We start from the raw sequence: 25,110 nt of genomic DNA, 5'->3' as shown, positions 1-25,110 counted from the left end.
TTAGACTTAACATTTTCCTGTTGGGAGTAAACCTTATGGTTTTAATCCATACACTTTTGAGTGTCAGATTTTACCATAAGGCTGTCACCTCGCTTGATTCTGGCTGCTGCTCTTTGTTTCTTCTGTGTGAGACCGAATGAGTGGCAGCCTCTGGATCAGACTCCTGTCTGGGTGCTATAGTGTTTATACCACTCTAGAAGGCCCACAGGGAATTACTGGAGGCAAATAAAGTCTTGTTTTTGATCTCCAAGAGTTATTTCTATTCATTAGAGTTCAAACAGTACCATTTATTGTGCTGACATCTGATAATTTGTGGCATTTGCGCTTCAGAAGGGAAGTTGCCTTGCCCCATAGATGAACTGGGACATCTTTCATCAAAAGATGTTGAGCACTTATTATGTGCCAAGCATTGTAATGATTTAAATGGATCCACTACAGGATTCTCTGGAAAATTCCTGTATGGTTAAGAAGGGCTAGGTAATGTTAGCTACTCATGGAAACTTTTTATTATTTAGAATCATGACTTTGCAAAGTCAGCCTTGATAGTTTGTTTTTATTCTTTATAAAGACTGGAAAGGCTTTAGTCAAAAAGATTCCAGAGAATTTGCATTTTCTCCATACTCTTGACTCTTCTGTTACAGGGATTAAATTTACTGTTTATTTAATAAGTGTTGTGATTGTTTTTATTTTATTCTATTTCCTGTACTGTTTCCCAGGAAGTTTACAGGCAAATATAATCATCTTTTTAAAAGTGACACTTTTTTCTAAAGGTAGTAAGTGTTGTCAAATTTAGAAAATAGTGATAGAAAAGAAAAAAAAAACACCCATAGTCTACCCATTAATATTTGAGTGTGTATTCTTCTAGTCTTTTGTCTTTATTACATATATGAGTACTTTGAAAAGTTTGTGGAAAATGGAATCAAAAGGCAGATTTCGTTTGGCGCAAAAATTGTTTGAATCCATGTAAATTTTTCCATAATACACATTTTTCATGAACTTTTTAAGAAAGATTTATTTATTTATTTGAAAGTCAGAGTTACACAGAGAGAGAAGGAGAGGCAGAGAGAGAGAGGTCTTCCATCCATTGATTCACTCCCCAACTGGCCACAACAATCGGAGCTGTGCCAATCTGAAGCCAGGAGCCAGGAGTTTCTTCTGGGTCTCCCACATGGGTGCAGGGGCCCAAGGACTTGGGCCATCTTCCACTACTTTCCAAGGCCATAGCAGAGAACCGGATTGGAGGTGGAACAGCCGGGTCATGAACCGGTGCTCATATGGGATGCTGGCACTGCAGGCAGCAGCTTTACCTGCTATGCCACAGCGCCGGCCTCTCATGAACTTTTTTGAAGATCTTACCCCCTTTCTCTATATATATCATAGAAATGATATCATACTCTTCTGTAGCTTTACTTTTTAATCCAAATCTGTGGTAAATAAGTATGCTTTTACTCACATGTTTCTGTTTCTTTTTAAATAAATGTTTTATTGCTAGAATTGGAACCAGAGGAATCTTGTTAATAAATTACTGTACAGGATAAATTCAGATCCTAAACTGTTGACCCAGGAACAAAATCCACTTCTGTGCTCCTTTTCTTTAATTCTTGCCTTACCCTAATACAGAAGGATTCTGTCACGGGAGCGTATGAAGGAAGATTTATCTAGTCAGAGTTATAGTCAGTTAGCACTTTAAATTCTCTTCTTTTCAGACATTTTCATCTAACCTGTCACAGTGCTTAATTTTCACTTTCTTGGGGCTAGTGGCAAAGCATTGAGAGTGAAGTTATGAGGATTTGGGGTAATGTGGGAAAATAAAGTCATATGCTTCAGTTCTTCACAATTGTAGGAAAGGAGGGAGATGCCTGAATAAATATGTTTAAAGTTGGATATTAGATATCCATGTTTTAAATTTTTATATTCCAAAGTAAAAGACCTTTTAAATTCCATCTTGCTTTTTGTCTATGACCTCAAACTTTTTAGAAATTTATGATCTGCTAGTGTGAAGATATATTTGACTATTAAATTATCCCTGTTTGGAAATAATACTTTTGTCTTCATTATAAATGCTTTTATATTCTGTGAGAAATTCTATACAAGTGACTCATGCCACAGATTGTTTATACCAGATGTTAAAAACAATGGTAGGAATGTATTTTAAAATGTAACATTAAAGTTCATTTCTAAAAATACACATAATTGTAACCAGCACAATTATAATTATTTGAAATTTGAATTTTTATCCCTATATAAATAGAAGATTGGATGTGAAAATTTAGGAAATACCAATAAGCCAAAAGAAAAAACACATTCACTTACAAGGCTACCACTGTTAATATTCCATTAGTATAGTCGTCTGATTTACTTTCTCTTGCTTATTCTGTGGTAGAGTCTGTTCATAATAGTTTTATAAAATAACAGCTCTCCTGTGAGTGTTTTCTGACCCTTGTTAAAAACAGAATTTCCACCAATTAGTTTAAAGATGGAATTGGCTCTCGTTAGCAAGTCACGAATTCCCCAGCTAGAGAAAGGTGCTTTGTGAGCTGAGCAGAGGTTGGCTTTACATACAGAAAGGGTGGAAGAAAGCAGAAACAAGGAACAAAAAGCAGTTGATCATTACAGTTATTTTCCTATGGGTTTAAAACAAAGACTTTCTTTTCATGGATGCTCAGGTAAACTGGGCCCCTTCTGATTGTTTGCTGTGAATCTCCTAATATTTGGAAAACTAGCCTGTTTCAGAGTTCAGTCTGATGACATGGCACCTAGGACAGGTGACTCCATGCTAGTTGGGGACTGTTGGACCTAGTGTCAGAGCTTGATCCAAAATAATGGCTTCCCATAACTTCTATTTAATACTCTCGGTATTTGAAATGAAAATGTGTACATTAAGTATTTTTAACTTATTTCATGAACAGATGGTCTTCTTCCCCATTTTTAAATCAGAATCTTTTATCCATCCTATGTATAAAACAGATTTTTAATTCCAGGTTGGCTGCCCCTGCATATCTATAGACATCTGGGCCATTGTGTGCTTTAGGGCAAAATATGAGTAAACTAACTGTTTAAGTTTGTTTTAGTCATCTGAATAACCATAAAATAATAACCAAATGAGAAAATAATATAATAATGGAAAATATAAGAAAAAAGGTCAACCATTCTCTGATTATCTGCATTTTGGTCAGTCTCTTTCAAGTCTTTTTCTATACATATTTTTACATACTGTATATACAATTTTACATTTTTCATTTAAATTACAGAAATCCCTACCATTTTAAATTTATTTTTCATATATTGCCAGAATGGGGCCAGTGTTGTGGTGTAGTGGGGAAAGCCACCGCCTGCAACACCAGCATCATCATATTGGCTCCAGTTTGTGTCCCAGCTGCTCCACTTCCGATCCAGCTCGTGTTTCGCCTGGGAAAAGCATGTCCCAAGTGCTTAGGCCCCTGCCACCTAAGTGGGAGACCCAGTATAAGCTCCTGGCTTCTGGCTTCAGCCTAGTCCAGTCCCAGCTGTTGTGGCCATCTGGGGGGTGAACAGCAGATAAAAGATGGATCTCCCTCTCTCTCTCTGTAACTCTTTCAAAATAATAAATTTTATATATTTCTATATAATATCTTATATACTAAATCATATACTAATATAATATATGTCAATATAATATATAATAATATATAATAAAATATACAATAACCTACATAATTAACATGACATACAATACACTAACACACAGCAACATATAATATACAATGTATAACATGACATACAATACAGTGCATAATATATGCAACGTATAACATGTGCAATATATACATATAGCACACACCATGTAATACATAAAATATTGCACTTATATCGCAGATATAGCATGTACAATATGTGGCATATCATGCCCTATAATACATGCAATATGTTATATGTCATAGATCATGTCTGATATAACATGATTGTATGTGATACATTTTATATTGTATGGCATATATATAAATATAGGCACATATTATAATACTAACTATATTACATATATTATTAGATCATATATAATTATTATATAATATATAGCATAATTATACATGGTATATTATATGGCATACATATTCTATATTCTGTAATATATATTATATATATTTTATCATACATCATATATTATGCATCATATGTTATATGAGAATGATGTATATTACACTTGATCTTAGCCGAAAGGCTGAGAAGCAATGTGAATGATGTATATTATAGATAAGATGTCACACATCTTATTATATAGCATTATGTTATTATGTAATAAATCATATATAACTAGTATTCCAATATGTGCCTATGTATGCTGTATAGATATTTGTTACTTGTATATGATATATAATATATATAACATATGATATATATAATACTTAGTAGTATATATGACATGCACTATGTAATGTGAATATGATATATACATTTATATTACATTCCATTTATATATACTATGAATGTATTACATATAACATAACATATATGCATGGCATATGATACATAACATATTACATATATTGCATTGTGCAATTTGCCACATATTGCACATCCTATATGTGGTGTGAATGCAATATCTTACATATTGCATGGTATGCACTCTGTTATGTATTGTGAATGTTATATGTTACACGTGTATATGTCGTGTTATAAACTATTATATGTTGCTATGTGTCATGTGTTATATATTGTCATATTGATTATGCATATTATTGTATTACTATTATATTGTTATATATTATATTGATACATGATACTTGATATTTGATATATAAGATATACAATATTACATATTATATATGATAATGAGCTATGATATAGTAATCTATTATATAGAATGTGTGATTATATATGATATATGTAATAATTGATATATACTTTATATATTTAATTTTATATATTTATATAAATAAATAAATATTTTACACACAGACACATACACACACACAGGGAACACCAGCGTAATGTAATGCTGCTAATGCCAGCATATATCCTGCTCATCTCCTCTCACCTGCAGTCTCCCCTATGCTGACCATAGTGACTTGGATCATTCTCTTGTTGCTGGTACTTTCTGTAAGTGGTCTACCTTCACTCTGTCATATTGAACATTATTACTGGATTGTTACCTCTTTCTGTGTACCCATGGCTGATTAGTATTACCCCATACTGACCAGTCTCTACACCTTCTTCCTCCATTCTGTGTACCCATTTTGCAAAGATCCTACCATGCATTAAACAGCCTGCCTTGTTTCGTCAGGAGGCTGTGCAGAATCACCTGACTGTAGTTCAGTGTTTTCTTTCCTGTGAGCAGAAGCTCTTTGAAAACAGAGATGATAAGCAAGGACCACAGGAGAGGCTTTCTTCTCTGATTAGTTGGGCTCCCTTGTGTACATGGGGAAGATATTCTCATTTAGATCATTGACTTCTGTTCCATCTGATGCAAATGGTTAGATAATTCAGAACAGGAAAAACACAGTTCAGCTAATCATTTGTGGATTTGTAAAATGTTGATAACCTTAATGATTTAAATTATCATAGAGATTATAGAGTAATTAAACTTTTAGCCCATACCTTCCAAATTCTGTTTGATCATGGTAGACTCCTTGATAGACAAATGAACTCGATCCCTCAGATTAGTGAAGACATTGATAAAGTTGAACTGTTTGTCTCTATATTTTAGAGTTTTAAAATCTTGGAGGTTTTTAAATCAACCTTTCTAGATTATCACAACGTAGAATGGAAGTAATATCCTTCTGTTATGTAAATTATATTGGTTTCAGCAGAGTGGATCTTGTTGTGTTGGGGAAGTGATCTTAATACAGTGATTGCTTGCTTTGTGCCAGATGTTGGGCCAACTCAGCCTGTCACAGAATCTACCCTTCCTTCACTCCTCAGTCCGCCTCTTGGGTCTAACTGAACAGATCTGATTCTTCTTCCATACAACAGTCCTTCATATATTTGTATTCTTTGTTCTCTGGGTGTATTCTTTCATCCTTTCTGGCAAAGTTAACCTCTTAAGGGCCAGGGACTTTTATTTATCCTTGTGTGCCTCCCACAGTACTTGGTACCCAATAGGGACTCAAACATTTATAAGGGGGATTGAAAAAGTTCATGGTAAAATGGAATTCATAAGTTCATTTCCCATGAACTTAAAGTTATTTTCATGTTATTTGAAAGGCAGAGCGGGACAGAGAGATAGAGATTACATCCTCTGGTTTCTTTTTTTTTTTTTTTGACAGGCAGAGTGGACAGTGAGAGAGAGAGAGACAGAGAGAGAAAGGTCTTCCTTTGCCGTTGGTTCACCCTCCAATGGCCGCCGCTGCAGCCGGCGCACCGCGCTGATCCGATGGCAGGAGCCAGGATCCAGGTGCTTTTCCTGGTCTCCCATGGGGTGCAGGGCCCAAGCACCTGGGCCATCCTCCACTGCACTCCCTGGCCACAGCAGAGAGCTGGCCTGGAAGAGGGGCAACCGGGACAGAATCCGGCGCCCCGACCGGGACTAGAACCCGGTGTGCCGGCGCCGCAAGGTGGAGGATTAGCCTATTGAGCCACGGTGCCGGCCATCATCCTCTGGTTTCATTCCCCTTGTGCCCATAAGAGCCAGGGCTTGGCCAGCCTAAAGCCAGGAGTGAAGAATTCAGTCTGGGTCTCCTATGTGAATGGCAAGGACCCAAGTTCTTCAGCCATCACCTGCTGTCTCACAGAGTTCACATAAGCAGGCAGTGAAACCCAGGCACTCCGTGTGGGATGCTGGTGTCCCATGCGGCATCTTGATTGCTGTGCCAAATGTCCACCCCACCACAATTTTTTTTTAATCCCTCTCACACTGCATTTAATCGTGAGTCCTTAACTTGGTCTCTTCCCTCTAAACATGCTTTTGTTTGTGCTCCTTTTAAGCTGTGTTCTTGATGCATTCTGTTCTCTTACCTTGAAGTAATAGGCCTTTACAGTGACACAATTTTATATGTGTACAAGTTGTGAAAATATGAAGGATAGCTAACTTTATCATTATGAATATGTTAGAGGTTTCTGTTGCTGGCCAGTTATAACTGAATAGTGCATTATCTATTTTAGTACTCATATTGTTCTAGCTTTTGCCATTGGGAACTCTTTAATGTATATATCCCTGTGATATTCCCACCTGTTTGTATTTTGAGCATTTCCTATACTTTCTAGGACCATAGGATGCTACAGGCTCACCTTGTCTATTCCCTGCTCTAGCCCTAAAATCAGCCTTTTCAACAAGGATCCTTGATTTACTTAATTGGAAAATGGTATCAGAAACCAAATTTGCTCTGATGTGCTTATCACTACTAGGGTGTCATTGCTTTTTAGGCCTTGTCCGTGACCAGGGCTAAGAAATGCATGTATGTACATTATCCTGTGTGTGTATACATATCTGTATCATAGTAGTCCTCCTTTATCTGTAGTTTCACTTTCTGCAGTTTCAGTTATCTGTCGTCAGCTGTGGTCTGGAAATATTAAATGAAAAATTCCAGAAATAAAGAATTTATAAGTTTTAAACTACTGTTCTGAGTAGTGTGATGCAAACTCACACAGCCCTCCTCTGCCCTTCCTGGAATGGGAACCAGCCCGTTGTCCAGTGTACCACACTGTGCTACAATACCCCTCAGTCACTCACTAACTGACTTGGTTATAAAATCAGTTGTTGTATCACAGTGCTTTTGTTCAAGTAACGCTTACCCTGTATCACAGTGCTTACATCATTCACCTCACTTCAGCCGATCACGTAGATACTGTATTCTCTCACATCATGAGAAGATGGGTGAGTACAGTACAGTAAGGTTTCTTTTTTATAAATGTTTATTTTTTGAAAGAGTTACAGAGAGAGGGCGAGAGGGGAGAGAGAGGGAGAGAGAGAGAAAGAGAGAGAGATCTTCTATTTGCTGATTCACTCCTCAAATGGCTGTAACAATGAAGGCTGGGCCAGGCCAGAGCCAGGAACCAGAAGCTTCATCCAAGTCTCCCATGAGGGTACAGAGTCCCAAGTACTTGGGGCATGTTCTGCTGCCTTCCCAGGCACATTAGCAGGAAACTGGATCAGAAGTGAAGCATCCAGGACTCAAGCCAGTGCCCATATGGGATGCTGGCATCTCAGGCGGCAGCTTTACCTGCTTCACCACAGTGCCAGCCATCAATAAGATATTTTGAGAGAGACCACATTGACATAACTTTATTACAGTACATTGTTATAATTGTTCTATCTTATTTTTATTAATTTTATTATGCCTAATTTATAAATTAAACTTTGTCATAGGCATGTATGTATAGTGAAAAACTGATATAGGACTTGATACTGTATGCAGTGTCACACATCCTCTGGGGTCTTGGGACGTAACTCCTATAAATAAAGGAGAACCACTATGTTTCCATTTTTATTCCTCAGGGCCTACATTAATCTAAACAGGAGTTTGCCCTGGTGTCTGAGGCTTACATGGCTCATTCTTACTCAACTGCAACCTCCCAGTCCACCGTAAGACACCTGGCTCCTACTATGTGTTTGCTTTTTCAATCCTAGTGTATAGATACAGAGTATCAGAATTGTTAACCTATCCATACATAGGAAACAGAATTACTAACTACAGTACAATGCTTTTGTGTAGTTCTTGTTTTCTCTTTTACTTTCCGTTCATTTCCAAGCTACTTACACTCTATCTTTATCCCTCATGAGGTCATGTCCCACATTAGTACAATTAAATCCTTTAGTTATAGTCTGCATTCTGTATAAGATCTAGCCCACTCTCCTAGTTTTTTAAATTTGCATTTTAAAAATGAAATTAAGATCTATTCTTAGTTGTGAAGATCCATGGGTTTTGACAACTCGATAACATCATATATCTGTCACTACAGATATACTACATTAAACACAATTGCTTCCTGGCCCTGAAAAACAGTGTGTGCTTTCCATAACCAGCCCTGTGCTTTCCCATACCCTGGCACAGACTGATGTTTGTTGTCTCTGTAGTCTGGTCCTTTCCAGAAAGGCATATGAATGCAGTCATAGGGCATGGAGCCTTCTCAGGCTGAATATTTTCACTCGAGCACGGTGCATGTAAGATTGCACATATTAATGCTCTTTCCCTGGGATCATAGATCAGTATTGTTAGTATGAATGTAGCATCTTGGTGCTTGTAATTTTTGGTGAATACCAAACAGTGCTGCTATCCAGACTTGTATATAACTTTTTGAGTAGACATAGTTTTCACATCAGTTGGGTAAATACCTAGGAACATAATTTCTAGTTCATGTGGTAAGCTATGTTTAGCTTTATGAGAAACTGCCAAAGCATCTTCAAAGTGGCCATGCCATTTTTCTTTAATCTCACCAGTAGCAAAGAGAATGTCTGTTCCTTTCTAGCCTTCTCAGCAACTGATAGTTTGTTGTTTAGGAAGTGTTTTTTAACCATTCTGATATGTAATGATGTGTCATTGTGGTTTTTGTTTGTACTTCCCCTCTTCTGAGCATATTTTAATATGCTTATTTGCGATCATTATATTTTTATTCTTTTAAGAATTATTTTTTATTTATTTGAAAGAATTACAAAGTGGAGAGGTCTTCTGTCCACTGGTTCACTCCCCAAATGTCCACAACCAGGAGTTCCTGGCTGAAGCCAGGAGCCTGGAACCTCTTCCGGGCCCAAGCACTTGAGCCATCTTATGTTGCTTTCCCAAGGATATTAGCAGCCTTCTGGACTGGAAGTGGAGCGGCCAGGTCTTGAACAGATGCCTAAATGGGATGCTGACAGTGCCACCCCTATCTTTATAAATTTTTTGGTAAGGTATTCAGATCTTGAGCCCATTTTTTTTTTTTTGGTAAAGATTTCAGTAGAAATTTAAAGATATAGTATCAAGCTTTAGTGTCAAGGTGTTATTTGTAATTTAAAAATGATTGTAAAGTACAAATAATACAGAAGTGAATAAGGGCCGGCGCCACGGCTCACTAGGCTAATCCTCCGCCTTGCGGTGCTGGCACACTGGGTTCTAGTCCCGGTCGGGGCACCGGATTCTGTCCTGGTTGTCCCTCTTCCAGGCCAGCTCTCTGCTTTGGCCAGAGAGTGCAGTGGAGGATGGCCCAAGTGCTTGGGCCCTGCACCCCATGGGAGACCAGGAGAAGTAACTGGCTCCTGCCATCGGATCAGCGCGGTGCGCCGGCCACAGCGTGCCGGCAGCGGCGGCCATTGGAGGGTGAACCAACGACAAAAGGAAGACCTTTCTCTCAAGTCTCTTTCTCTCACTGTCCACTCTGCCTGTCAAAAAAAAAAAAAAAGTGAATAAAGGGAATAAATTAGGATGTACTCTTTCTCCTTACTTTGAACCCAAATCTCCTAAAATAAGTGATAATAACAGATTGGCATATATGCTGTCAGTTTTTCACCTATGCCTCTAGTAACACAAGTGCATTTTTTATGTGTGTTTGAAATTTTTTACACCTAGATGTGACTACACTAAAATTATTACTCTGCAGCTTGTCAAGTGGTCCCTATATAACAGTCAGTGTCCCAGGTCAGTACACATAAATCTAACTTGTTAAAAACATAACTGGTGGGGGCTGGCACCATGGCACAGCAGGTTAATCCTCTGCCTGCTGCGCTAGCACCCCATATGGGTGCCGGGTTCTAGTCCGGGTTGCTCCTCTTCCAGTCCAGCTCTCTGCTGTGGCCCGGGAAGGCAGTGGAGGATGGCCCAAGTGCTTGGGCCCCTGCACCCATAGCGGGGGAGACCAGGAAGAAGCACCTGGTTCCTGGCTTCGGGTCAGTACAGTGCCGGCTGTAGCAGCCATTTGGGGGGTGAACCAATGGAAGGAAGACCTTTCTCTCTGTCTCTCTCTTACTGTCTGTAACTCTACCTGTCAAATAAATAAATAAAATCTTAAAAAAAATAACTGGTTTATATTCCATGAAAAATATACCCTATAATTTGCTCAATAATTTCTTTAATTTTAATTTTTATTAATATCAAGAGAACAGATTTCATGTCATAGGTACAGTTCGGAGAAGGTAACCATACTAACTACTTTGATGGTACCAGGTCATAGCTTTTTAGATCCTTGCTCCATTCTGAGTTGACTTTTGTATAAGGTGTAAGGTAAGGGTCTTGTTTCATTACTGCTGCATCAGTAGTTACAATTCTCCCAGCACCAGTTGTTGAAGTGATTGCCCTTTCTGCAGGGATAAATTGTAGCTCATTTGTAAAAGATTAGTTGATTGTAGCCACATGGATTAATTTCTGGGGTTCCTATTCTTTTCCATTGGTCTATGTGTCTATTTTTGTGCTAGTACCAGGCTGTTTTGATTAAAACTGCCCTGTAGTATGTCTTGACATCTGTCAACCATTTCTTACTCAAAAATTAAAATCATTAACCACTATTTATCTCCTACAGCAAAGATACAACAGACACACTTTTATAGGCACCAATGGCCTTGTATCATGTACATTTTAGCTTATTTCTTAAATAAAAATATAATATGGGCTGCCGGCACTGCAGACAGCGGCTTTACGTGCTATGCCACGGCACTGGCCCCTATTATCTTTTTGATATCCTCAAGATTAGTAGTGGTGACCTCTCTGGTATTCCTAATATTGATAATTTTGTGTCCTCTCTTTTTTGTCTTCTTTCCTTCTGAATCCTTTAAGTTTAGTTTAATTTGGTTTTCTTTATTTTTTAAATGGAAGCTTAGCTTATTGATTTTAGATCTTTTTTCTTTCTTTTTTAAAATATGCCTTTAAGGTGTCGGTGCCATGGCTCATTTGGCTAATCCTCCGCCTGCAGTGCCAGCATCCCATATGGGTGCGGGGTTCTAGTCCCGGTTGCTCCTCTTACAGTCTAGTTCTCTGCTGTGGCCCAGGAGGGCAGTGGAGGATGACCTAAGTGAGTGGGCCCCTGCACCCTCATGGGAGACCAGGAAGAAGCACCTGGCTCCTGGCTTCGGATCAACGCAGTGCTGGCCGTAGTGGCCATTTGGGGAGTGAACCGACGGAAGGAAGACCTTTCTGTCTGTCTCTCTCTCTCACTATCTACAACTCTACCTGTTAAATAAAAATTAAAATAAAATATGCCTTTAATACTGTAAATTTCTCTCTAAGCACAGTTCTTGTTGCAGCTGCTACATTTTTATTTTGTATTTTTAAGTTATTTTTAATTGTGGTAAAATACACATAATATTAAATTTACCATCTTGAGGCAGGTGTTTAGCAGTTAAGATACCAGTTAAGGTGCCTGTATCCCATGTTGGAGTGCCTAGATTCAGTTTCCAGCTGCAGCTTCTGATTCTGGTTTCCTGTTAATGTAGATTCTCAAGGAAGTGGGATCCTGATACCAACATGATAGATTGAGTTCCTGGTTCCTGGCTTAGGCCTGGGCCAGCTTCAGCTGTTATGAGCATTTGGGGAGTGGACTAGTAGTATCTCTCTCTCTCTCTCTAAGTTTTAAAGAAAAATAAGTTTATTTTGATGCACAATTTTTGAAGTTGATTTATAGCTTTTTCATAATATGCATTTTTTCATTTTCAATTATCTTTTTATATACAGAAGATCAACTTAGTATATACTAAGTAAAGATTTCAACAGTTTGCAACTACACAAATACACAAAGTATAAAGTACTGTTTGAGTAGTAGTTTTACCATTAATTCGCATAGTACAACACATTAAGGACAGAGATCCTACATGAGGAGTAAGTACATAGTGATTCATGTTGTTCATTTAATAATTGACACTCTTATTTATGACATCATTGATCACCCAAGTGATCTTGTCATGAGTTGCCAAGGCTATGGAAGCATTTTGAGTTCACCAACTCCAATCTTATTTATGCAAGGCCATAGTCAAAGTGGAAGTTCTCTCTCCTCCCTTCAGAGAAAAGGTACCTTCTTCTTTGATGGTCTGTTCTTTCTGCTGGGATCTCACTCACAGAGATCCTTCATTTAGGTTTTTGTTGTTGTTGTTGTTGTTGTTTTGCCAGAGTTTCTTGGCTTTCCATGCCTGAGAAACTCTCATGGGCTTTTTAGCTGGATTCGAAGGCCTTAAGGGCTGGTTTCTGAGGCCAGAGTGCTATTTAGGGCATCTGCCATTCTATGAGTCTGCTGCATAATATGCATTTTACACAAATATTTGATAGTCCCCTGAATGCATAGATTTCAAGGGTTTTTAAGACCAGAATCAGTTTACCCCTTAATTCCGTTTTTCACAACTTTTGAAAAGTACTCTGGGGATTACCATCTGAGCTGTTAAGAAAGCCCTTCAGGTGGCTTTGATGGGTGTTGTAGGAATTATTGACTTATTGATCAATTCAGTAGTATCTGTGATGGTGTCTTTGAGATTGGTTCATGCCAGGTGTGGCTGCTTGTAGAAAAGGGATAGAAATATGAAAATATTTTTTGTAAAAATCAGCTTCCAGGGCTGGTGCTGTAGTGTAGCAGGTAAAGCCACTGCCTGTGCTGCCAGCATCCCATATGGGTGCCAGTTCAAGTCTTAACTGCTCCACTTTCTGCTAATGTGCCTGGGAAAGCAGTGGAAGATGAGCCAAGTACTTGGGCTCCTGCACCACATTGGAGACCCAAAAGAAATTCCTGGCTTCAGATTGGCCCAGCCCCTGCCATGCCAGCCATTTAGGGAGTGAACCAGAAGATGAAAGATCCCTCTCCCTCTGCCTGTCTCTCTCACTGTAATTCTGCCTTTAAAATAAATAAATCTTTTAAAAAAGAAAAGAAAACCAACTTTATCTGTTTTATCATGTGTGGTTTCTGGAAAATCTGAATCAAGGAGCATATTTCTTTAAGTGATGAAATAGGATTCCTGCTGAAGTGTTGTTTTTCCCTCTTCTGTGACTGGTCTCCTGAGAACCTTGGAGCCTTCCCTAAGGTGTGCTGAAGGTGTGAGATCACAGAAGCCCATAAAGTTAGAAGTGAACTGCCAGAGCTAGCACAACTTCAGGGTGGCACTTAGTCCTGTCTCTGAGGACTAACTTTGCCAAATGCTGCAAAATTCTGGAAAAGGAAAAGACATTTTTAAAATGTTGCCCAACTACCTGGGATGGGAGTGGAGTGTATTTGAGAAGAAAAGATATTTTATATGGTTTTTGTCATTCATTGAAGGTTGCAGATTTAGAGATGAAGCCATTTCATTTTAAAAGAACTCTGCTTTTGTTTTATAAGGGATCATTGGAGTAGTTTATAATAATACTATGAATCTGGACTTTGGGTCAGTTTCCACCAGTTGTAGTCACAAACGGACCAATGTGGTAGGGGATGTGGATAGTGGGGAGGCTGGGGGGAGGGAGGTGGGAGGAGGGCAGGGATATGTGGGAATTCTGTTCTTTCCACTCAGTTTTGCTGTGAACCTAAAACTGCACTGAGAAGTAAAGCCAGCTTTAAAAAAACAAATGGGAATAATAGTGATGCGCACTTCAGTGTGTGGTGAGGATTAGATGAGTTAAGATATGAAGCACTTGGAGCAGTGCCTAACATGAGTGAACTTATGTGATTTAGTCATTGTCATGTTCTTAATGGCCATAAAAATATTTATATGGCCTTCACAGATTACTCATGTGCTTGGGCTTTTATCCATATTCCCTGCCCTAGCAAGCTTAAGCTCTTCAACCTCAAATTCATTGGCTGTGACGGCTGCCTAGGATCTAGTCATCTTGCCAGTATTTCTTTAAGTGTAGATAGAGGATCTCCTGCATCAGAATGACCTGGAATGTGAATTCATAAGACAGATTGTTTTCCAGGTTGAGCATCCCTAATCTGAAAATCTGAATTCCAGAATGCTGTAAAATCTCAAATTTTTTGAGAACACACATGATTCCACAAGTGGAAAATTCCACATCATGAAACTGTTTCATGCACAAACTTATTAACTATTAAACTTATAAACTATTGTATAAAATTACCTTCGGACTATGTGTATAAGTTGTATTTGAACCCACATGAATTTTGTGTTTAGACTTGAGTCCTATGCCCAAGATATCTCATTATGTATTCACAAATACTCCAAAGTCCAGAAACACTTCTGGTCTTCAGCATTAGGATACAGAATACTGGACCTGTACTCCTACAGACTGAGGTTTTAAGGGTAGAATTTGCATTTCTGCAAGCATCCAGAGTAATCATGATGCATTCCAAAGTCAGTGCGGGTGCTGGGAGCGTCTGGGGCCGATTACACCACTTCTGACCTCCCAGGCACTGCTTAATGCAGCTCCCCACAAATTCTCTCCAAAAAATACACATGGAGATTTTGGCAGAACACCATGTGTCTGGAAAATAGAAGGGAATGTAGTGACCTAAGAATTCTTCAGCTTGTGTCAGAACCCAGACTCTTGTGTGAAACAACTGTCTTATGAAACAGAACATTATGTCAAAGTCTTATTTCGTGACTACTACTCTTAACAGTGTGAGTAATAGTACATTGCTGCACTTAACGTTTCAGTATTAGGTACTAATTAGCTAGTGTATGACTAATTCTAAACAACTGAGTCATTTTGGGGGCTTTTAGGGATAAAAACAAACTGAATGATAGAGTGGGCAAAGGATCTGTCATTGGCAACAGGAAGTGAAATTACATAATACGTGATTGTGCAGTGAAACGACAGGATTACTAGCCGTCTCTCCTGACTCCACGGCCCTGTGTATGAAATAAATTTGGTTGTGAGTGATGGTAATGTTTTCCTAAGTCTTCCTGAGAAGCTCAACTACTACTAGGACTGTTGGGAAGGTAGTGAGTAGAATCCTTTGTAAATTCTTACAAAAAATAAGAGGAAGGGGGCCGGCGCTGTTATGTAGTATGTAAAGCCGTGGTCTGCAGTGCCGGCATCCCATATGGGTGCCGGTTCAAGTGCTGGCTGCTCCTCTTCCAATCCGGCTCTCTGTTGTGGCCTGGGAGAGCAGTGGAAGATGGCCCAAGTACTTGGGCCCATGCACCGGCATGGGAGACCAGGAGGAAGCACCTGGCTCCTGGCTTCAGATCAGCTCAGCTCTGGCTGTTGCGGTCATTTGGGGAGTGAACCAGCAGAATAGAAGACCTCTCTCTGGCTCTGCTTCTCTGTAACTCTGTCTTTCAAATAAATAAATCTTTAAAAAAATAAGAGGAAAATGAACTGAATACAGACTAGGAATGGAAAAAAACAAAAAACTATGACCAGTACTGGTTTCCCAGTGACAATAGCAGGCATTTATTGGGTACCTATCTGCCAGGCACTGTACTAGAAACACACACACACACACACACACACACACATTCTCTCTCCCTCTCTGTCTCTCTCTATTGTACTAGAAACATACATATTATTCATGAGTTACACACAGAGTCTGTCTTCATCCTCATAACAACCTAAGAAAGTAGATAGTCTAATGCTCATCTCACAGAGGAAAATGGAACTCCAGATTGTCCCTATAGCTGACAGTGAAGATGATCGGGGGCATCCACATTTCCCACCAAGAGGAAGTAAGAAAGACCAGGTTTACCCTTCTGCCTTACACAGCTAGAGGATTGGACTGCTTCCTTAAAAAATGGCATTTGGAGATTGGAGAGCAAGCAGTCAGGACTGCCATCTCTGGGAGAAGACAAACGAGCTTGCAGTTGCACCAGCTGTCTCCCTGGGAGCAGTTTCTAGGCCTTGGTGCAAAGTGGGGGCCCCAGACAGAGGCTTACCCGAGATGGGCAGAGGGCAGTGGTCAGTGTGGTCAAGGTGGGTGGAATTTGCAGAATAAAGTCTCGGCAAGAAGGGAGCAACACTCAGAGCTTCAGGGTGTGCAGCAGATTTGTCAGGTGTTGTTATTGATCTCCACAAACTCTGAGGCCTGCAAAAGACAATTTCCTGAGTAGACACAGTTTCTGAGTAAACAGAACAATTCCAGGGCTTTCCAAGGGCTGGCAGTACTTCGTACTCCTACAAGCCAGATTTGCAAGGCCTCATGATCCCCAGAGCAGTAGGGAGAATCCTTGGAAAGGTGTTGCCTTGGCAGTGGCAACACAGGCTGCTCTGGAGCTGCCCTGACCACACTTCAAAAAACAGACCTTGAAAAGATTCATCAGACTCCTAGTAACTGTCTGCTAAGACAAGGAAAAGAAGCCTGTGTTGAGGCCTGCTAAATAAGGAATGTGGATTTCCTAGAATGGAAGGAATTAAGGTAAGAGGAACAAAGTAACGCTCGTGTTAAGCAAAGGAGAAAGCTGAGGCAAGCAGACTGAGACAAAGGCAGATGATCAGCAGACACAGGCGCGTGGCCAGGGGAATTAACTGTGCTGTGGTGTGCTCCTTAGTACGGCAGAGGTGAAGTTAGAGCTGAGTTTCCGTTCACAGTGCTAGTACTCTGCAGAGACAGGTAGAGCTGACTTTGTGTTTCAATGCGCAGACTTGGAAAGGTCTTGAAATATTTTGTTTTTCAAACTAAATGTTTTATTATATGTCTCTGGAAATTGGCACTTTAGGCATGTAATGAGACCATTAAAAGAATCTTTCCATTCTTCCACTGTTTTTCCTAGGTTAAAAAATTTTATTTATTTATTTGAAATTCAGAGTTACAGAGAGAAGCGGGGGGGGGGGGTATCTTCCATCTGCTTGTCATTGCCCATCCTTGGCCATATAGTTGCCACACTCTTTCTGCATCTATTTATACCATGTGTTTTAATGCCCCTGTTCATTTTGTCTCTAACAGAATACAAGCCATCCAGCTCCAGGTGGTCCTGAGGCAGGGCTTCCAGCCTGTCCCATCAGATGAGATAACTAGTCCTCTGGATTGAGCAGGACAGTCTTTTTCCTAGGGCAACCTCAAATACCTTAGGACATACAGCAAAAGAATACTCGTAAGCAGCTCTATATCCACTTGTCAGCTGGATGAAGACACAGAAATTGAGATTTTGATCCATTCTAACCCCATAAGATTAGGGGTAACTTCTCTTGGGGAGGGGAATGTTAGGTAGGAAGTTAGAAAATTAGCCTGAGGATGGGGGGTAGGCAGCCTGAGGAAAACAAAAGGTTCTTCAGAGAGGCATGTACAGCCCATACCCCAGTAACTTTACAAGTGGTCTCAGCCTTCCCCCCAAGGAAAATCTCCCCAGGAGAATGCTCTCTACTGCACCAAATTGGTTACCTAGCCTGGTAACACTAGGCAATAATAAAACCTTCACAGCCTTCTCCCAAGGGAGGCACCCTAGGGGAAGCTCTTCTGCCAGGTGCCAGGTGAGCTGCTCGGTCTGACAGCACCAAGTAGTGAAACGTCGGGAGGAATTTTACCCAGTTCACGTTCAGCAAGCCCTTTGTCCTGGAGAGGTGGCGGGGATGGAAAAACAGCAGGAAGAACTGGATCTCATTCACTTATAAGCCCCAGTCTGAATACAGACTGCAAGCTCAGCTCTCAGCTCTTTCCTGAGCTGCCCACATTGCCTGTTAGATATATTCTCTCCGTTAAGTCATCTAACTTTACTTTCCCCAGTCTGTATGGACACTCTCTTGCAGATTCTGTTTGGAGAGGTGCCCATCCATTCTGATGGATGCCCTACCCCATTAAACCTTGCTACCTTGCTTACCAAAAAAAAAAAAAAAAAAAAAAAAAAAAAGATGGTCCAAAGAATGCCCCATATTTCCTAACATGACTATAAAACTGTTATTTTTAAAAAAGATTTATTTATTTATTTGAAATTCAGAGTTACATAGAAAGAGAAAGAGGTTTCCATCTGCTGGTTCACTTCCCAAATGGCCGCAATGACCAGGGCTGGGCCAGATATTCCAGCCTTGTTTGGCCTGATCCTGGAGTTGTCTGGCCTTGTCCAAGAAAGTATGAACATGATTTTGTACCTGTCTAGTTTGACCCATAAACATTTTTGGAGCAGACACCCCCTTGGGCAGCACTTAGCAGGTCCAGGGCCTGCCTCCTTTGAAAGACTGGGTTTAGCAGTTCTGTGGTGAGGGCCCTCGTCGTGGCAGCTTTCACTGGATGGAGGCTGTGTTCCGTTTTTTTTTCCCCAAAGGAAGTGGCCCTGTTTTGATTTGCTCTTGAGAGCCTGGTTTAGGAACTTTGCTATTTCCCTGCACCTAGGAATTTGTAACTTGTTAGGGAAATGCTGGGGCTGTCCTAAGGTTACAGAAGTAGGAACTTGCTTCATGGCCTGCAGCCTCTCTGAGGCTAGTCTTCTCTTCCCAGGGAGGAGGCCAAGCCCTGAATAATTAAGCTTCTGGTGGACTAGCTGTGCTTTTCCCCCAATGCCTGCTAGGAAGTTAAGAGTTTTAGTTAATGCACAAGACCAAGTCTCAGGTTGTAGAACAGACTAATAGATCATCGACATTCTGGATTATTTTGCAACCTCCTCAAGAGACAGATCCTTTGAGTCCTCTGTGAGGGCCTGTCCAAATAGGTGTAGGACTGTCAAGTTAGCTGTTACTGTAAGCCCTGTTTTTTAACCCACTTAAAGGCAAATAGGAACTGGCAAGAGGGGGTTTTTAGGTTTAATAATAATCAGGTAGGCTTTAAGGCCTGGTGAGGTATGTGTGAGGCTCAGACCTGTGTATCTTTTTTTTTTAAGATTTATTTATTTATTTGAATGTCAGAGTTACACAGAGAGAAGGAGAGGCAGAGAGAGAGAGAGAGAAAGAGAGAGAGAGGGAGAGGTCTTCCATCTGCTGATTCACTTCCCAAATTGGCTGCAACAGCCGGAGCTGCGCCAATCTGAAGCCAGGAGCCAGGAGCTTCTTCCAGGTCTCCCATGTAGGTGCAGGGGCCCAAGAACTTGGGTCATCTTCCACTGCTTTCCCAGGCCATAGCAGAGAGCTGGATCAGAAGTGGAGCAGCCAGGACTCAAACCGACGCCCATATGGGATGCTGGTACTGCAGATGGCGGCTTTACTTGCTATGCCACCGCACCGGCCCCCTGTGTATCTTATCACATAGGATACTGGAAGAGACATTACAGGAGAGGTGTGAATCTTCTTAAGGAAAGCACCCCCATTGACTCCCAGTACCTGGCTGGACTAGGAGGAGAGCTGGGCAGTAGATCATCTTTAATTCTGTAGATTGCCTATTACATTTTAGAATATTACCAACTTGAAACAAAGAGAACATTTATCATCCAAAAATAGAAAACATTAAATTGGGATTCATATTTCAAGTTGGAGAAAGACGTTCTAAGTGTGTATCTAGCACCAGAGAAGATAAAGGCAAGGGGTAGGCATTCACCAGAGTGATCAGCATGTGCTTGGAATACCCACATCCCATATCAGAGCTCTCCTAATTCTGGCTTCCTGCTAATGTGCACCCTGTGAGGCAGTGGTGACAGCTCAGGTAGTTAGGCCCCTGCCACCCACATTGAGTTCCTGGCTCCTGGCTGTGACTTGATGCTGCCTTGGCTTTGCTTGCATTTGAAATGTGAACCAGCAGATGGGAGTTCTGTCTGTCCTGTTGGTCTGCCTTTCAGGTAAATAACAAGTAATTTTTAAAAATTCATTTTTAAAAAGTTAACAAAATTTTATAAGTTAGACTATAATGAAAAAGTTAAGGCTGCTACATAGAACACTTACCATAATTAATACATATTTTAATAAAATTTGCTACATGTATGATGAAGAATTGATATATAATATTAATTATATGAAAACAAGGAATTGAGATGTTTATAGAAAGAGGCAAATGTCCCAATAGGAAAAAAAGACAAATTCTGTAGCATTTGTTAATAGGAAATTCATAAGAAAAAAACCTCTGGAAAACTACTAAGTAAAGAAATGCAGAATAAAACAAAGAGAATTCTGTTAAGAGTATTTAAAATGCCCAACATTAATGAAGGTAAGAGAAGATACACCTAATAGGCTGGTGCATACTGGATTGGTATTGAGAATAGCAGCTTTGCAGGCTGGAGTCACAGATAAGGTGTCCCACCTGAGAAAATGGAGATCATAACAGTGCACATCTCAGAGTATTTCTGTGAGAGTGAATAGATTTGATAAAGCAAAGCACTTAATATAAATTGTGGTACAGGTACACAATCAACTAAAAGGATACTACAAAAACTAATCAAAGTAAATTTAAAAAGCTTGCTCCCAGTCCACAATTTTGCACAATTTGGGGACATGAAAGAAAAAATCCTACCACTTACCTTTTACTGGTCTCTGATTGGTATTAAGCCTCATATCAATATTATTGTTTGCTAGAACACTATAGAAAATTACTTTAAAAATTCTTTTATGGTTAGGGCTTTCAGCCTAGAATTCTGCAGGTAGCCAGCTTATCAGCTAAGTATGTGGATAAAATAGACATGTTTTTTGATAGGTGCAGGCTTTTGGCCTAGTAGTTATGATACTGGTTGGGAAACCCACATCCCACATCAGAATGCCTAGGTGCAAGTCCCAGCTCTGCTCCCAATTCCAGCTTCCTGCTAATGTGCACCCTGAAAAGCAGCAGCTGATGGAACAACTAGTTGGATCCCTGTCCCCACATAGTAGACCTAGATTGTGTTCTGAAATTCAGCTGTTGCTGGATTTGGGGAATGAACCATAAGATGAGAGGTTTCTGTCTCTCTATCCCCACTTCCTCTCTGCCTCTCAAATAAATTAAGTAAATAAATTCTTAAAATGTGTGTGTTTTTTTTTTTTCAAATGAAAAGACTTTTTAAATCAACAGATCCAGAGCAGAATCCAAGCAACAGAAGCCCCCACACAGGGCTGTAGTTAGAATCCAGGAAGACAACTATTTAGTAGGCCTAGGAAGCTTTGGTCCTCAGTCCACAGAGCTCAGAAAGAAGTATCTTCAAAGAGAAGGTAGGGAATATGATGTGGCACTGTTTAAGGCTTGTAAGCATGTGATTTATGTTACTTTTGTCACCAAGAAAAATATGATTAAAAACCAGGGAAAGTCTGTAGAAGAAATGCGTTCTCCCAAGTTTATAATAAAACAAAAATATGCCCTTGTTTTATTTTTTTTTTTTTTTTTTTTTTTTTTTTTATCTTTTATTTAATGAATATAAATTTCCAAAGTACGTCTCATGGGTTACAATGGCTTTCCCCCCCATACCGTCCCTCCCACCCACCACCCTCCCCTTTCCCACTCCCTCTCCCCTTCCATTCACATCAAGATTCATTTTCGATTATCTTAGTATACAGAAGATCAGCTTAGTATACCTTAAGTAAGGATTTCAACAGTTTGTTCCCACACAGAAACATAAAGTGGAAAATAATAGATGATTTTTTTTTTTAAATGATGATGAAATCAGATCAGACCTATTGTCATGTTTAATCCCAGTGAGAGTCAAGTTGGGAATTGATAGTTTCTTTCTTTCTTTCTTTTTTTTTTTTTTTTTAACAGAAGATCAGTTTAGTGTACATTAAGTAAAGATTTCAACAGTTTGCACCCCCATAGAAACACAAAGTGAAATATACTGTTTGAGTATTCGTTATAGCATTAAGCCTCAGTGTACAGCACATTAAGGACAGAGATCCTACATGAGGAGTAAGTGCACAGTGACTCCTGTTGTTGACTTTACAAATTGACACTCCTGTTTATGGCATCAGTAATCTCCCTATGCACCAGTCATGAGTTTCCAAGGCTATGGAAGCCCCTTGAGTTCTCCGACTCTTATCTTGTTTAGACAAGGTCATAGTCAAAGTGGAGGTTCTCTCCTCCCTTCAGAGAAAGGCACCTCCCTCTTTGAAGACCTGTTCTTTCCACTGGGATCTCACTCACAGAGATCTTTTTGCCAGAGTGTCTTGGCTTTCCATGCCTGAAATACTCTCATGGGCTTTTCAGCCAGATCCGAGTGCCTTTAGGGCTGATTCTGAGGCCAGAGTGCTATTTAGGACATCCGCCATTCTATGAGTCTGCTGAGTATCTCACTTTCCATGTTGGATCACTCTCCCCTTTATTTATTCTATCGGTTAGTGTTAGCAGATACTAGACTTGTTTATGTGCTCCCTTTGACTCTTAGTCCTTTCATTATGATCAATTGTGAACTGAAATTGATCACTTGGAATAGTGAGATGGCATTGGCACATGAAGTTATTAGAGAACATTGGAGAAACCCTTCAAGATATTGGCACAGGCAAAGAATTTCTGGAAAAGACCCGGGAGGCACAGACAGTCAAAGCCAAAATCAACTATTGGGATTGCATCAAATTGAGAAGTTTCTGTACTGCAAAAGAAACAGTCAGGAGAGTGAAGAGACAACCAACAGAATGGGAAAAAATATTTGCAAACTATGCAACAGATAAAGGGTTAATAACCAGAATCTACAAAGAGATCAAGAAACTCCACAAAAACAAAACCAACAACCCACTTAAGAGATGGGCCAAGGACTTCAATAGACATTTTTCAAAAGAGGAAATCCAAATGGCCAACAGGCACATGAAAAAATGTTCAAGGTCACTAGCAATCAGGGAAATGCAAATCAAAACCACAATGAGGTTTCACCTCACCCCGGTTAGAATGGCTCACATGCAGAAATCTACCAACAACAGATGCTGGCGAGGATGTGGGGAAAAAGGGACACTAACCCACTGTTGGTGGGAATGCAAACTGGTCAAGCCACTATGGAAATCAGTCTGGAGATTCCTCAGAAACCTGAATATAACCCTACCGTTCGACCCAGCCATCCCACTCCTTGGAATTTACCCAAAGGAATTTAAATTGGCAAATAAAAAAGAGGTCTGCACCCTAATGTTTATTGCAGCTCAATTCACAATAGCTAAGACCTGGAACCAACCTAAATGCCCATCTACGATAGACTGGATAAAGAAATTATGGGATATGTACTCTTTAGAATACTATACCGCAGTAAGAAACAACGAAATCCAGTCATTTGCAACAAAATGGAGGAATCTGGAACACATCATGCTGAGTGAAATAAGCCAGTCCCAAAGGGACAAATACCATATGTTCTCCCTGATCGGTGACGACTGACTGAACACCAAGAGGGAAACCTGTTGGAGTGAGGTGGACACTATGGGAAATGGTGGCTTGATCAGCATAGCCCTGACTGTTAATGAACAACTTAATACATTATCCCTCTAGTAGTTTTTTTATCTGTTCTACTTAATATGACTGGTTTAGATCTGTAATTGATGCACAGTTATTCTTAAGTGTTGAAAAATTAACTGAAATGTGATCCCTGTTGAACATGGTGGTGGGAATGGGAGAGGGAAGAGATGTATAATTTGGGACATGCTCGGGCTGACTTGCCCTTGTTTTAAACAGCTGATGAGTGGAAAAAAGAATTCATTGGACACTGAAGCTTGGGGTATTTTCCTTTGAGCAGTGTAGGTTTAGTGACACAAGATGGTTATTTAAATGTATTATACTTCTTGTGTTCAAGCACAGTACTTGGTTTTCTTTAAAATGTGTGTACAGAATACAATAATTTAATTGTATTTTATCTTAAATTTTAAAGTAAAAGCATGACAAAATGACATGAAACTGAAAAATGAAACTTCAAAGTTGACAGTCTCGGGGCCAGTGTTGTGGCATAGCAGGTAAAAGCTGCCGCCTGCATCCCACATGGGCTCCAGTTCATGTCCCAGGCTGCTCTACTTCTTGTTTTTTGTTTGTTTGTTTTGTTTTGTTTTGTTTGTTTTTAAATTTGAAAGGCAGAGTTGGGGGTGGGGGGGAGAGACAAGGAAAGAGAAAGAAAGAGGTCTTCCATCTGCTGTAACGGCTGGGGTTGGGCCAGGCCAGAGCCAGGAGCTTCATCCCGGTCTCCCACATGAGTGCAAGGACCAAGCTGTTGGCTATCCTCTGCTGCTTTTCCAGGCACATTGGCAGTGAGCTAGATCAGAAGTGGAGCGGCCACGACGCAAACCAGCACCCATATGGGCTGCAGATGGTAGCATAACCCATTACACCACAGCACCAGCCCCTGCTCCACCTGTGATCCAGCTCCCTGCTAATAGCCTGGGAAAAACAACGGAAGATGGCCCAAGTGTTTGGGACACTGCCACCCATATTGGAGACCTAGATGAAGCTCCTGGCTCCTGGCTTTGGCCTAGCATATCCCTGGCTGTTGTGGCCATTTGGGGAGCAAACCAGTGGATGGAAGATCTCTTTCTCTCTGTCTCTTCCCCCTCTCTGTGTAATTCTGGCTTTCAAATAAATAAATAAATAATTTTTTTTAAAAAT

General features: G+C 40.1%; 1 protein-coding gene across 4 annotated transcripts in view; it reads left to right on the top strand.

Annotated features, from left to right (window-relative positions):
- The window catches only part of PTPDC1 (protein tyrosine phosphatase domain containing 1), a 98,419-nt gene that overhangs the window by 5,558 nt on the left and 67,751 nt on the right, over positions 1-25,110 (top strand). For 2 of the 4 annotated variants that reach the window (XM_051859286.2, XM_051859324.2), the window contains exon 2: positions 17,677-17,824. The exons of the other annotated variants lie outside the window; for them this stretch is intronic. The gene's annotated coding sequence lies outside the window, so the exon portion shown is untranslated. The remainder of the gene's footprint in view (positions 1-17,676; positions 17,825-25,110) is intronic. 4 annotated transcript variants of the gene reach the window in all.

Source organism: Oryctolagus cuniculus, chromosome 1, assembly GCF_964237555.1.
Source record: "Oryctolagus cuniculus chromosome 1, mOryCun1.1, whole genome shotgun sequence".
Lineage (NCBI taxonomy): Eukaryota > Metazoa > Chordata > Mammalia > Lagomorpha > Leporidae > Oryctolagus > Oryctolagus cuniculus.
Note: the sequence above shows the minus strand (reverse complement) of the source record. Positions and strands in the feature narration are given on the sequence as shown.